Here is a 9,005-nt window from a genome sequence, read left to right on the forward strand (position 1 = left end):
AAGAAGAGTTGTGTATGATGCAACCGGAAGGTTTTGTCGATCCAAAAGGAGCTAACAAAGTGTGCAAGCTCCAGCGATCCATTTATGGACTGGTGCAAGCATCTCGGAGTTGGAATAAATGGTTTGATAGTGTGATCAAAGCATTTGGTTTTATACAGACTTTTGGAGAAGCCTGTATTTACAAGAAAGTGAGTGGGAGCTCTGTAGCATTTCTGATATTATATGTGGATGACATATTACTAACTGGAAATTATATAGAATTTCTGGATAGCATAAAGGGATACTTGAATAAGAGTTTTTCAATGAAAGACCTCGGTGAAGCTGCTTACATATTGGGCATTAAGATCTATAGAGATAGATCAAGATGCTTAATTGGACTTTCACAAAGCACATACCTTCACAAAGTTTTGAAGAAGTTGAAAATGGATCAAGCAAAGAAAGGGTTCTTGCCTGTGTTACAAGGTGTGAAGTTGAGTAAGACTCTAAGCCCGACTGTCGGTGTCAAAACTGGTGGATCTCGGGTAGGGGGTCCCGAACTGTGCGTCTAGGCAGATGGTAACAGGAGACAAGGGACACGATGTTTTACCCAGGTTCGGGCCCTCTTGATGGAGGTAAAACCCTACGTCCTGCTTGATTGATATTGATATTGTGGATGTTTACAAGAGTGGATCTACCACGAGATCAAGGAGGCTAAACCCTAGAAGCTAGCCTATGGTATGATTGTAATGGTTGTTGTTGTGTCCTATGGACTAGAGCCATCCGGTTTATATAGACACCGGAGAGGGATAGGGTTACATAGAGTCGGTTACAATAGTAGGAGATCTACGTATCCGTATCGCCAAGCTTGCCTTCCACGCCAAGGAAAGTCCCATCCGGACACGGGACGAAGTCTTCAATCTTGTATCTTCATAGTCTTGGAGTCCGGTCGATGATGATGATAGTCCGGCCGATGATAGTTCGGCCGATGATGGAAGTCCGGCTATCCGGACACCCCCTAATTCGGGACTCCCTCAGTAGCACCTGAACCAGGCTTCAATGACGATAAGTCCGGCGTGTATATTGCTTGGCATTGCAAGGCAGGTTCCTCCTCCGAATGATAGAAGATTGTGAACACCAGGATAGTGTCCGGCTCTGCAAAATAAATTCCACATTCCACCGTAGAGAGAATAATATATACACAAGTTCAATCTGCTGACGTTTTTTGCGGCATGACATCACGCCACTACCAAGCCATTACTTGAATCGTTTTTTACTCTACCACCCCAGCGCATTTAGCGAAGCGTTCCCTTGGCACGTCTTGTCGAAGCAGAGATCGTGTTCCCACTTAATCCGGGATTCTCATCAATATGGACGTGGGTAACCCAACCGCGCCATTGAAGGTGACGCTTGGGGGATAAGCAAGTTTTACCAGGCCGGTGGGGTACGCGTAGACTTCGCCCGCCCATATAAGGGATAAGGATTCACCTTTTCACCTACGCCTTCTTCCTCCTTTGCTTATCCATCTCCGCGCACTCGAGCTCCAGTGCCCAAGCCCGCACATCTCGTATCAACCTTCCCCAGTCATGTCTGGAGCGGGAGGCAAGTGGATGACCTCCTCCGTTACGGAGGAGCACATCGAAAGACTGCGCAGCGCCGGCTACCTGTCCGGCGACATTGCGCACCGGCTGCCCGACGAGGGGCAGCTCATCCCCACCCCCAGGCCCCATGAGAGGGTCGTTTTTCTTCCCCACTTCCTCCGCGGACTGGGCTTTCCACTTCACCCCTTTGTCCGGGGGCTCATGTTCTACTACGGCCTGGATTTCCATGATCTGGCGCCAAACTTCATCCTCAACATCTCGGCGTTTATCGTCGTGTGCGAGGCCTTCCTCTGCATCGAGCCCCACTTCGGCTTGTGGCTCAAGACCTTCAATGTCAAGCCGAAGGTAGTGAAGGGCACTCAAGCGGAGTGCGGAGGCGCCATGTTGGGCAAGATGCCCAATGTCCTTTGGTTCGAAAGGGCCTTCGTGGAATCCGTCAAGGGGTGGCAATCGAGGTGGTTCTATATCACCGAGCCACGCGACCCTGCGTGGGCGGCGGCCCCCGAGTTCAGATCTGGTATCCCACGCAGCTCACCTCCTGGAAAGAGAAGGGCTTGCTGTGGGGTAGTTCGGAGGAGCTGACGGGACTCCAAGCCTGTATCCAGAAGCTGGTGAAGAAGCTCAGGCTGGTTAACATGGTCCAAGTCATGCTCGTCCGCCGGATTCTCCCATGCCAGGAGCGGGCATTCAATCTGTGGGAGTTCAATCCGGAGCAGCACCAGGCGCTGAGCGGGCTCTTCGACACGACGTACGAAGGTGCCTGGAGGGTGCTGTTTAAGGGCGCCGAAGCCCCCGCATCCGCGACTGAAGATCACGGATTTCGCTCGCAGCGTCAAGCCGACGAGGTAAGTGATTCTACCCCTTTACGGGACACTTGCTTTTCACAGTTTGACTCTATGCGGGTTTTAATTTCCCCTTTTCCTTTGACAGGACTGGATGAGGAAGGCGGAGCAGATTCTGCCCGGCTCCTATGCCAGAAAACCTAGTAGACGCCCATCTAGCGAGGCTGCTGGTTCCGGCACCGCACGTGGTGCCGGAGAAGAAGGCCAAGAAGGAGGCCACGGGTGCTCGAAAGAGTTCCCGTTTTCAGGTGCCCGACGACTCCGGGGCGGACTCCTCCCCCGAAAACGAGGAGGAGAAAGAGGACTCTCTCCCAGAGGAGGGAGAGAGGAAGAGGAAGGCTTCCCCAACAGGGGAGGCCGAAGGGTCCAAGAGGGGAAGGACTATTCCCCCGGACAGCTCCGCCAACATCAACGTTGGCGAGGAAGAATGGCCTTCAAGGGCCAGGCCTCCGACGAGATCGTAAGTATCCGGATTCCTGAATGATATATAATTTCTTTTTCTGTGTCACATAGTGTCATTCTGATGTCGCATGATGCCTGTAGTCCGGCCAATGATGATCTCCCCGCTTCATCGAGCGGGTCGTTGGCTCCGTCGGATGTAGACTCCATACCGACCGCCTCCACCCCTTGCGACACCGAGGACGCCGAGGTGGGATCCCAAGAAGGGACCCATCAGGGGGAGGCTCCGGAGGTGCCACAAGGCGGCCTCCCGGACTTTGCGCCGGACTCCACATCAGAACCCGCAGTGGTTCCGGAGTCCGGCCGGCGGCCCCTTCGCACGAAGGGCAAGACCGTGATGCCGGCAGCTTCCGTCCAACCGGAGGCACCGGACAATTTGTTGGAGGCGCTGCAGAGTGCTTCCATCGAGGAAGAACACCGCACTATTATGAGTGCGGTGATTCAGAAGGTACAGCTTGCCAAGAGCGGGCTGACCGAAGCCTGCAATAGCCTTCTATCAGGCTTTGAGGTAAGAAGTTAAAAATATGCAATGTAATACCGCATAGACAGTAGCCCTTGATGCTCGGTTCGGTGTTCGGAAAGAAAAGCCGGACTGAGGATCTGAAAAAAAAGAAGATATACGTAGGGTTGCTAAAAAATTATGTCAATATGGGTTGCAGGCTGCGCTGCTGACCTCTGCCGCACTGACTGCGGAGGTCGCTGCTTTGAAGCAGGAGCTCGAGCGGTCCGAGCAAGAGCTCGGCCGCGCCAAGAAGCAGCTCCAGGACAAAGAAGGTGAGTAACACCACTTTGAACTTGTACCTTACAGAAAAGAATTTAGGTTGCAACAAAAAATAACAAGGATAACATGGGTACTGCAGGGGCCACGAACGAGGTGGCGACCCTGAAGGAGGCCGTGTCCGCGGTCGAACGCAATGCGGCCGTGGAACAGGCAGAGTGAGAAAAGCAGGAGGCACGGGTGGCGGTGGTTCGGCAAGAACTCCAGGCTCTCATGGAAAAGCATGAGAGTTTGGAGCGTGACTCAAAGACTCAAGAGTCCGAGCTTGCCTCGGCTCTCGAAAGTGCGAAAACTGCCAAGGCCGATGCCCATAAATCCCTTCAGGAGATTGAGTTGGTGAGGAAGATAGCGGCGGGTAAGGCATTTTTCATGCAAAGCAAACATGTGAATGTAAATTACGTGTTACTTACCCGAATTCAGAGCTCTCTGGGGGCGTTTGCAGATCTGCCTCGCAGCGTGTCTGATGCCGCCGCATTCTACCGAGCCGAGGAGGGGAGCTCAATGGAGAAGGTCTTCTGGTCTCAGTACGCTGAGGCCGGCCATCCGGTGCCCCCTAGCGACCAGCTGAAGCAGCTGGTCGAGCTCCACAAGGTGGCCGAGCAGGCCATGAAGGGCCTCATAGTCCGGCTGTGGCCTGGAGAGGCCGTGCCTGGGAGTTACTTCGGCCTCGTGCAACGGTTGGTGGATGCGTGCCCCTGGGTGGAGGTTATCAAGCGCTCCGCCTGTATTGAAGGTGCTCGTCAGGCCCTTGCCCGCGCAAAGGTGCATTGGGGCAAGCTGGATGCGGAGAAGCTAATCACTAACGCGCCACCAACGGGCAAGGAATATCATACGCCCGAGATGTACTATAAGACTGTCCTGAAGGGTGCCCGCAAGATTGCGGATGAGTGCCCCAGGGATGTAATTATTGAGTAAATTCGCAATGTGTTATCCTGTGCGCTGAAAACTTTGTTCATATGCGCTAAGCAACGCTTGTTAATTTAAAATATTACCTTCTGTGCGGCCGTTTATTAAATCTGAGAGATGGCAAGTCGTCGGCTTCAGCCCCCATGCCACGAGTGCTGGGGTGTTCGGGATAAACTTGAGCACTCTTGTTCCCATTTTTGGGTCCATCTAGGGAGGCGCTCAACACAACGAACAAGGCAACCGGACTTATAGTGCTTGAACACTCTCACTTAGCCATAGAATTCTATAATTTTAAATTTCGGCGAAGCCCCTGGTATTCGGAAGACCAAATTCGGGGCGCTATCCACGCCTTCGTCGGACATTATCCGGAACTTCGCTCGAAGCGGCGTAGGTCTTTAAGGACCCGAAAAGACCTCTCGAACAGCGACCAGTCTCTCGCCTTATCATGACAGTCAGTTTTAGCTTTCTCCACTGAGGCGTTAACCCGGCTCAACCGGGGCGCAATCGCAGTGGTTCTCCCAGTGCTACCTTAGCCGATAGAACGGAACGTAAGGTGCCAAACATGGGAGCTGGGCAAACCCAACTATTGACCCAAGACATGATTCGGAGCCGATTCATATAATGCTATAAGTTCGGGGTGCCGTACTTGTGAAAGTCTGCGAACTTTATCACACCATAATGCGGGGAACATAAGCCCCTGGTGTATTGGGCCCTACCAAAATGTACGGATGCAACATGTCATAAATGAACATATATATATAAGGTAATGCAATTATGGGCAAAAAGTGCTGCATTTTATTCGAGAAGATTTGCTATGAGTGCGGAATGATACAAATAGTGCGGAAAGCAAGGGATTGGACGAATTAAAGGCGTCTCCCTCCAGGGGTAGGCCGCGGAATGGTGTATTTAACAAATTTAATGCTCGTAATGGAGACCACCTGAGTGTTCGTCGCAGCCTTTGTCCCTCCCTGGCTGTTGCATCATGAGTTTTGTATGAAAAAGAGAGAAAATAAAAGATAAAAAGAGCGACACACTTGGGAGCCCCTGGTGCGGTCGAACCGTACTCTGGGTCTGTTGTGGTTGTGCCTCTCCCCCTATGCCCATGGTATCTCCAGGGCGTAATTATGTACGCGGAGAGTTTGTCTTACGATTGTGCGAGGGCTGGGGTTGAGGCCGCATTGCTACGCGTGCTCGGAACATGCCAGGTGGTCTTGGTTGATGTTGCTCCGGGCGTGTTTGGCCGTGTCCGGTCGTTTAACGGCCGGACTCAAAAATTGCCTTAGAAGGCTGCTCTGTACTTCTGCCGCGAGAGCCGCTGTATGTTGCTCCGTTCGGAGGGAGCGTTCCGTGTTTCCATTGACCGTGATGACTCCACGAGGGCCTGGCATCTTGAGCTTAAGGTATGCATAATGCGGCATCGCGTTGAATTTTGCGAACGCGGTTCGTCCGAGCAGAGCGTGATAGCCACTACGGAATGGGACTATGTCGAAGATTAACTCCTCGCTTAAGAAATTATCCGGGGATCCGAAGACCACTTCCAGTGTAACTGAGCCTGTGCAACTGGCCTCGACACCTGGTATGACACCTTTGAAGGTTGTCTTTGTAGGTTTAATCCTTGAAGGGTCTATGCCCATCTTTCGCACTGTATCCTGATAAAGCAGGTTCAGGCTACTGCCGCCGTCCATCAGGACTCTCGTGAGGTGAAAATCCATCGACGATTGGGTCTAAAACCAATGCGGCGAATCCGCCATGGCGGATACTGGTCGGGTGGTCTCTTCGATTGAAAGTGATCGAGCAAGAGGACCATGGGTTGAATTTTGGGGCGACTAACTCCATCGCGTATACGTCCCTTAGTGCACGCTTCCGCTCCCTCTTGGGTATATGCGTTGCGTATATCATGTTTACCGTCCGAACTTGAGGGGGGAATCCCTTTTGTCCTCTGTTGTTCGGCGGCCGGGCCTCTTCCTCGTCATCGCTGTGTAGCCCCTTGTCATTGTTTTCGGCGATTAATTTGCCTGCCTGCTTGAATACCCAACAACCTCTGTTGGTGTGGTTAGCTGGCTTTTCGGGGGTTCCATGTATTTGACAGGAGCGATCGAGTATTCGGTCCAAATTGGACGGGCCCGGCGTGGTTCTTTTGAATGGCTTCTTCCGTTGACCGGGCTTGGAGCCTCGGAATCCGGCGTTGACTACCGTATCCTCATTGCTGTCGCTGTTGATGCGGCGTTTGTTTTTGTTTCGACGCGACCTTCCATTGCGGTCCTTGGTATCCGGACTGCCAGCGTTTTTGCTGAGGTTGTTGCTGCGAGCTAGCCAGCTATCCTCTCCCGCACAGAAGCGGGTCATGAGTGGTGTGAGGGCTGCCATGGATTTCGGCTTTTCCTGTCCTAGGTGCCGGGCCAGCCACTCGTCGCGGATGTTATGTTTGAAGGCAGCGAGGGCCTCTGCATCTGGACAGTCGACGATTTTATTTTTCTTTGTTAAGAACCGTGTCCAGAATTGCCTGGCCGATTCATCTGGCTGCTGGATTATGTGGCTTAGGTCATCTGCGTCCGGTGGTTGCACATACGTGCCCTGGAAGTTGTCGAGGAATGCGGCTTCCAGGTCTTCCCAGCATCCAATTGACTCTGCGGGCAGGCTGTTAAGCCAATGCCGAGCTGGTCCTTTAAGCTTGAGCGGGAGATATTTGATGGCGTGAAGATCGTCGCCGCGGGCCATATGTATATGGAGGAGATAATCCTCAATCCAAACCGCGGGGTCTGTTGTGCCATCGTAGGATTCTATATTAACGGGTTTAAACCCTTCAGGGATTTGATGATCCATTACTTCGTCAGTGAAGCATAGTGGGTGCGCGGCGCCTCTGTATTGAGCAATATCGCGACGTAGCTCGAGAGAGCATTGTCTGCTGTGTTCGGCCCGGCCGGAGTAGTTGTATCCGGCGCGACGGTATTCGTTGTGGGTCTTGGGGCGCCCACGTGATCCATAGATAGATCTGGATTGTCTTGCCTTGTCCTCCAATATATCCCGCAAGTCCGGCGCGTTCCCCCGTGGCTTCATGCTTTTTGAGCGGTGCCGGGGTACGGTTTTGGTGGAGGGCTTGCACGCCTCTCTGTCGCGGCCATGAGGTGGTTGGTCTGCCGTATTGTGCGCTGGTGATGCAGGTATGTACGCTTCCTCCTCTAGTCGGGGGAGCAACTTGCGTTTTGGGTAAGTTTTGGAGGGGCGTTCGATTTCATACTCTTCGGCCGCGAGGACCTCGGTCCATCTGTCGGCCAGTAGGTCTTGGTCAGCTTGAAGCTGTTGCTGCTTTTTTTAGGCTGTTTGTCGTGGCCATTAGCCTGCGTCTGAAACGCTCTTGTTCGATGGGATCCTCAGGCACGACGAATTCGTCGTCATCGAGGCTTGCCTCGTCTCCGGAGGGAGGTAAGTAATTATCATCCTCGACCTCTTCGTCTGCCGCCCTCTCGTGAGGGCTTGCTTCTGCCTCCTCCTGCGCTGGATCGTGCTGGAGGGGGTTGTCTTTGACACTTTCTGGGGTGTTATTATCTCCTGTGCCGGAATCTCTATTCTTGCTGTTGCGGGATTTAGAGCGGCACCGCTAATGTCGGCGCTTGGGTTGTTTCTTTAAGGAATCGGCCTCCGTTGCTTCTTCGCCGTCCCCATCTTTTGGGGTGTCCACCATATATATGTCGTATGACGAGGTGGTCTTCCAGTGTCCTGTAGGCACTGGTTCTTGATAGTCTCCGGCATCGTCGTCCATACCGTCGATGTCTTCGGAGTCGTAGTGGAGTACGTCGGTTAGATCGTCGACGGTGGCTACGAAGTGGGTGGTGGGTGGTCTCTGAATTTCTTCGTCGTCCGCGTCCCAACCATCCTGGCCGTAGTTCGGCCAGGGCTCTCCAGATAGCGAGAGATGCTTCAGCGAATTTAAGATATCATCGAAGGGTGAGTGCTGAAAGATGTCCGCAGCGGTGAATTCCATGATCGGCGCCCAGTCGGATTCGACTGGCAGGGGCGCAGGAGGTTCGGAGTCCGGCAGAGAGTCCGGCACCTCGGAGTCATGAGCTTTATGCGGGACAGGGTAAGTGTTTGGCTCCATCGCCGTAGAAGTTGCAGCTCCCGAGGCGGTGTCCAGCCATCCGTCCTCGATCTGAGCGATCGGCTCCGGACTATGGGTCGGAGCGATTCGTGTGCGGCCTCCAAGGTGCTGTCCGGCGGCAGAGTTAGGTCGTGCCCATCGTGACAGCGCGGCACGCTCGGCTGCGGCTCAGATCCATCGAAGATCAAGTCCCCGCGGATATCGGCCGTGAAGTTTAGGCTTCCAAACCTGACCTGACGGCCAGGGGCGTAGCTTTCGATCTGCTTCAGATGGCCAAGTGAGTTGGCCCGTAGTGCGAAGCTGCCAAATACGAAGATCTGTTCGGGGAGAAAAGTCTCACCCAG

This window comes from Triticum aestivum, chromosome 5B, assembly GCF_018294505.1.
Source record: "Triticum aestivum cultivar Chinese Spring chromosome 5B, IWGSC CS RefSeq v2.1, whole genome shotgun sequence".
Taxonomy (NCBI): Eukaryota; Viridiplantae; Streptophyta; class Magnoliopsida; order Poales; family Poaceae; genus Triticum; species Triticum aestivum.